Source organism: Muscardinus avellanarius, assembly GCF_963383645.1.
Source record: "Muscardinus avellanarius genome assembly, chromosome: X".
NCBI lineage: Eukaryota > Metazoa > Chordata > Mammalia > Rodentia > Gliridae > Muscardinus > Muscardinus avellanarius.
In genome coordinates this window covers 43,388,857-43,395,299 of record NC_137792.1, presented here as the reverse complement: position 1 = coordinate 43,395,299, position 6,443 = coordinate 43,388,857, and positions in this window count along the sequence as shown.

Below are 6,443 nucleotides of genomic sequence, written 5' to 3'. Positions count from 1 at the left end.
CTAAGCAAAACTCTATAATTAACACGATCCTCAGGAAACAGAAGTCCAGAGAGTTAAAGAGATTTGGTTCAAGGCACACAGATAATAAAGGATATCAGAGACGTGGATAGAGATATATAGAATTCCTAGGGGCCCATGTTCTATCCACTACACCACAAAACCTCATCCTAAGAGACCCAGTGTTTCAAATGGTTTAACTTCTCTCATGCAAAGAATTTCCTTTTCTAAAGTGGAGTCCTGTGGATGCTAAAGGAATTCATTTTAAATTAAATCAGAACTTGTTTAGAATAGGGGAGAATCATGATGGAGTTTTAAAAATGGACAAAGAGGATGGCTTGAAGAATTTGACAGTTATTCTTTGTCATAAACCATTTTTGCATATGTTCTTGGTAACATTAAGTGATTCATCAAGATGAAATGTTTAGGCAGTGTGACAAGATAGAGGAGAAGAGATTTGGAGGCAGGGTGTCTCTCGAGACACCCCAGGAGCACACCATTGTACAAAGTCAAGACTTTAGGTGCTCAGCTTATTGACGAGTCAACTCAGTCAGAAGCAGAACATAGGGCAAGTGATAGCAGAGACTGCCTAAGTGCCTAGTGTTCAGTTTGGTCTCTGGAATGTTCTCTCTTTCTAGGCATGCACTCTGCCAGGCTGCAAAGAACTTGAAAGCACTTTAAATTACTTTGGGGCTTGTCATAGCTTAGCTAAGCTGTCAATGTGGAAAATCGCAAAGTAATTACAAGTGCTTTCACTGTCCTTCTAAATTAGGCAATAAATAGGATGAATCATTGAATGAGACATCAGTACTTTCTGAGCTCTCTGCAGCATACCGAGAAAGGTAATTATTGAGTGAAATGCAAAGAGCCACCCAAGCAGAGGTGGCCTCAAGGAATATGTCAGAAGGGTAGGGGCTTTAGGACACATACTACTTTTAAACTGTTGGTATCTTACGGATCAAGAAATACAGCAAAATACTCTAAATTTTCAAAGAGTTAGAAAAATGTCCCCGGTAACTACCCTCCATCATCTCCCTCAAATATAGCTTCTGGGAAGCCTTTGTCAATAATGCAGGTCCCACAAAGCACATGCCTACCTGTTTTAGTCAGCTCTGATTGCCATAACAAAATACCACAGACTGGGGGCCTTAAAGCATAGAAGTCTATTTTCTCACACTTCTGGAAGCTGGAAATCTAAGCTCTGGATGGCTGAATGGTTGAGTTCCTGGTGAAGACTCTATTCCTGGCTTGCAAATGGACTGTCACCTCTCTTCCATGCTTTTGCTTTGTTCTCCCCCCATCATCATGAGTTGTCTACTCTCATGACCTAACCTAAATCCTAGGTACCTCCCAATGGCCCCATCTTCAATACCATCACGTTATGGTTTAGAGCTTCACTATATAAATCTGGGGAGCATCCGTCCATAATGCTACCCTTCCTACTTACCAAGCAAAAAGAACCACCATAAATAACAACTGAACAGTTAAATGTCCCTCTTGGCAGGAAAAACACACTCACAGGCAAACACCATTTTTATCATATGCTTCTCTCTGTTCATAAATTGAACACTGTTCCCCTTGCCTGCAAAATCAAGTCTAAGTTCTCTAATTCCTCCACTTTGGTAATGAGATGTTCATGATCGATTTCACTCCTATTTCCTATCTACGATATTCCTTTAGGGGATTCATTATCTTCCTATGGAGTTGAAACTTGGTACTTTTATATTTAACATTTGCAGTTTTAGCTTTACACATGGAATGCCAATGTTCGACTTTAGGTTGTACTTCGCAATTTTGCTGGAACATAGATTTGAATTAGCATCTTTGTAGAAGCCAGTGTACTGCAGCCAGAATCTTAGCTAGTCAGGCTATCTCATTTGCCCTATAGCATCCACACCGTGATATAGAGCTATGCTTCTCCCCTAAATGGCCATTTCTACTTTTCAAAATTACTATTTCTACTTTTCCAAATGAGGCAATTGAAGAAATTAAATAGGCTGCATTCATTAACAAACATTTATAGAATGTGTGTCCTGGAACTTGGGGATACAGCCATGAATAAAACAGCTATTCTGGAGATTATATTCTTCAGGCAAATGGATAAAAATAATCTAATAAACAAGATGATTGCAGTGAAGAAGTGCTCTATGAAGGCAACAGTTAAAAATCTTAAAAGAAACAAAAGCCCGGGAAAATGACAAGGTAAATAAAGACAAAACTATAATTTCAGCACAAAGAAAACCAGATGCCGGCAGAATGGGTAAATGCAAATTGTTTTATTTTTCACAAAAGCACTGAGTGCAATGAAATAACTCTTAAGATAATGTTGTCAAAGTACATTTAATAAAACATATTGTAAATCTGTTACACATGAATTTGAGCTGAGTACTATGGCACTATGGGATTATACCTATAATCCCAGTATTTGGGAGTCTGAGATAGGAGGGTCACAGGTTCTAGGCCAGCCTCTGAAACTTAGAGAGACCCTGTTTAAAAATAAAAAAATAAAAAGTACTGGGAGTATAGCTCATTGGTAGAATGCCCTTGGGTTCAATCCCCAGTTACACACACACACACACACGCACACACACACACACACACACACACACTCACATGTACATACACATACATACATGCAAACACACACATGGATTTTACAAAACATGTTCTATCATTTTAAAGCACGCACATAGAAATAAGATTGGAAACATGTTTGTTTGCTGAAGAAATATTTTTTAGCAACTGCTATGTATAATATGCTATTCTACCTCAGCAAAGCTGCAATGGAAAAGTAGGAGACGAAGAAGACTGAGGTTGATTAATGGAGGAGCTGAATGTAGTATGGTCTACATTCTGAATGTAGCATGGTCAACCTGGACACTCATTGTTGGGAAGGGGGAGGGGAAGTGGAGGGGAGAGGGCACCAAGCACAGTCTGATCTGAATGTATGCCATTTTCAATATGATCCACCACATAAAAATAAAAATAAAACAAAATGCTACTCTAATCAAACTAAAGATACAGCAGTGAATAAGAAATACAAGGTTCCTGCTCTCAGAGAACTGTAATTTCAGTGGTAAAAGGAAAATCAGCAAGTGAACAAATACATGGATTAGATAATTTTAGGAAGTGTTAAATGATCTGAAGGTAATAAGGTGATTCACAAAGCGTGGCTACTTTAAGTTCTCGGAAAAGGACTGGCTGAGTGGGTGACATTTTAGCTGAGACCTAAGTAAGATGAACATGGCCAGCCATGCGTAGATCTTGGAGAAGAGCATGTCAGAATGAAAGAACAACATATGCAAGTCTCTAAGGGTAAATTGAGTTTGCCAGACACAAAGAACCAAACGATGATGCGATGTGTGAGGCTAGAATGATAGGCACAATGGCTGGTACTAGTGTGATGCTAGTTTGGAGAGAGGCACGGATCTTATGGGTAGGGTTTTTTGGTCATCATAAAGAGTTGTTTTTATTTTAAGTAAAATAGGAAGCTGACTCAGAAATTTTAGGCAAGGGGGAGAGAGAGAGAGAGAGAGAGAGAGAGAGAGAGAGAGAGAGAGAGAGTGTGTGTGTGTGTGTGTGTGTGTGTGTGTGTGTGTTTTATGATGTCTAGAATTGAACCCAGGGGCATTCTACTTCCAAGCTATACCCCCAGCCCTTTTTATTTTTTGGAAACAGAATCTCGCTGATGTTGTTGAGGCTGGCTTCAAACCTGTGAGCCTCCTGTCTCAGCTTTTCAAGTGCTGGGATTACAGGTGTGCACCATATGCTCAGCAGAAAGTAAATCTTATTCAGAGTTTTACTGACTGCTCCAGTTGCTGTATAGGAAATGGTTTGTAGGAAGAGCTGGAGGAGAAGCAGAGAGAGAAGTAAATAATGTCTTGCAGGAGTTCTGGTTCTGGGAAAGTAGAAAGAACATGTTTTCCCTTACCTGAAACATCTCCCACTATATACAACTATCAAACCATGAACATCTATTTGAGATCTCTGAAAGGCTAACAGCAGGAAGACAGAGAAATATCAACAAAATTAGAATTACCATGGCATCAGCAGTAGGCTTACTTTACTTTTATTTTTTGCGATACTGGGGATGGAACCCAGGAGCATTCATTCTACCTCTAAGCTTCACCCAGGCCCTATTTTTATTCTTTATTTTGAAACAAGGTCTCACTAATTTGCAGAGGACTTTTCTAAGTAGCTGAGGCTGTCTGCGAACCCACGATCCTCCTGTCTCAGCCTCCCAAGTACTGGGAATACAAGTGTGTGCCACTGTACCTGGCTATTTACCTTTATTTGAGGTTCTTTAGATTTTTTTGTGTATACTTATTTTTTCTGTATTTTCTATTGGTGCATAGTAAGTAATCACAGTAGGATTCAGAGGGATAGTAATATACATTCACACAGCACTTATGTATTTCCCTCTGGGTAATAGTCTCCTCTTCTCCTCCCTCATATAATGTTAATATTGGTATTGATAACTTCATATATGAACATAGGATTATTTTTTGGTGGTACTGGGGTTCCTGGAAACCCTTATACATCCGGGCTACACTCCCTGACCCATTTTTATAACTTTTAAATTTGGAAACAGGGTCTCTTAAGCCAGCATGGCTGGCTTCGAACCTGCGTGATCCTCCTGTCTCCGCCTCCCAAGCATGGGGATTACAAGCGTGCGCCACCATGCCCGGCAACATAGGATTATTTGAATAGTTTTCTTCACTGAATCTCTTCGTTCACCTCCCTCCTTCCCCAAATCCACTTCCACCATTCTTTTGATATATATCCTTATTTATTTGAAGTCCTTTTTATTTCTCAATTTCTTTCTAGCTTCCAAATATGAATAAAAAGAATACTTCACTTTCAGGGAGTGGCTAATCTCACTTAGCATAATATCCTCTATTTCTAGTCACTTTCCTTCGAGTGACAGAATTTTGTTATTTATGCTTATGACAATTCCAGTGTGTGTATATACCATTATTTCTTATTGAGATAGCTTTTGCCACTTTATTCTTTAGCATTCTCTAGCCTGAGTGCAGCATCACCCAAAACACAGATCTGGCACTGTAGTTTAGAGAGTTCCAGAAGACTCTAGTACTGTTTTAAAGGTACAGAATCGCTTACTGCTCAAAGAAAAAGAAAGTAGAAATTCATTCTCTCTCTCTCTCTCTCTCTCTCTCTCTCTCTCTCTCTCTCTCTCTCTCCCTCCCTCCCTCCCTCCCGCCCTCCCTCTCTCTATCTTCTCATATATCACAGTCCCCAGTAAATGCTAGGGAAAAAAGACAAAAATTAAAACTCAAGAATCAAAACTCAAATACAAGGAACCCCTTTTCTCCACTTGGTGGAGCTGTAGTTCCAAAAGGGTGGAGCAAACCTGCTGACTTTGGTCTTGGTCCCTAGTGTTTTGGGTCCAGAGATGGGCCCAATCACAGAGACCAATGTAAATAGAATACCAAGTTTCTGACTAAAAGTCCAAAACAAACAAAAAAACAAAAAAGGAACCAGAGGGAGGAAGAAGCACCACGAAGGTTGCAGAGAGGGAGAAATTGGGGAGAAATCCTCAAAGTTTTTCAAATGAACTCTTGATATGTGCATTCATGAATCTGATCCTGATTAGCCCACCTATATTTTGAGAATTAAGGCAACTGATAGACCACTGCTTATGTCCCAGACCAACCATTGAATGGTACATGCACAGGGCAGATTGAATAATATTACAAAGCCTATTAATATTTAATTGTCACTGGAATCATAAGCAGCAGAGGTGAGTTGGAACATGGCATCAGAATTTAATCAGGTTGATTGCCTACTATAACTAAACATCAACGGTCTTCAAAGAGTTTAGGAAAGACTCAGAGTCTCATAACATCATTAAAAAAATGACAAGATAAATTCCAAATTACTAGGCATATTGTAAACTATGAAAATTCCAAGTGTCATGGGAAATAGATATGAAAACAGAGATGAAACAAATGTGTAAATTATCTGTCAAATGCCATTAATATAACAAAAATATCTTTTCTGTTTCTTTTGGTACTGGAATTGAACTCAAGGGTATTCTACCAGCCTTTTTTAAAATTTTGTAACAGGGTCTTGCTAAGGTATAGAGGGTCTTGCTAAATTGCTGAACTCAAGTCTATGATCCTTCTGCCTCAGCCTCCCAAATACTAGGATTATAGGTGTGTACCACTGAGCCTGGTTCAAATTAGCAATCTTGATCACTCTTATAACAAATGTTAAAAATACAACATTTTATTGTGGCAGACAGACTTTCAGGTAGCCTCCATAATCCCTACCTCCTGTTACTCAAGCGTTTGTATAACATCCTTCCCTTGAATTTGGAACAATCTGTGACTTGCATCTAGTTAGAATATAAGAAAGATAATGGAATGTCATTTCAATGATTATGCTATAAAGAAAAGCTGATAGGATGTGTTTCCATAATGATA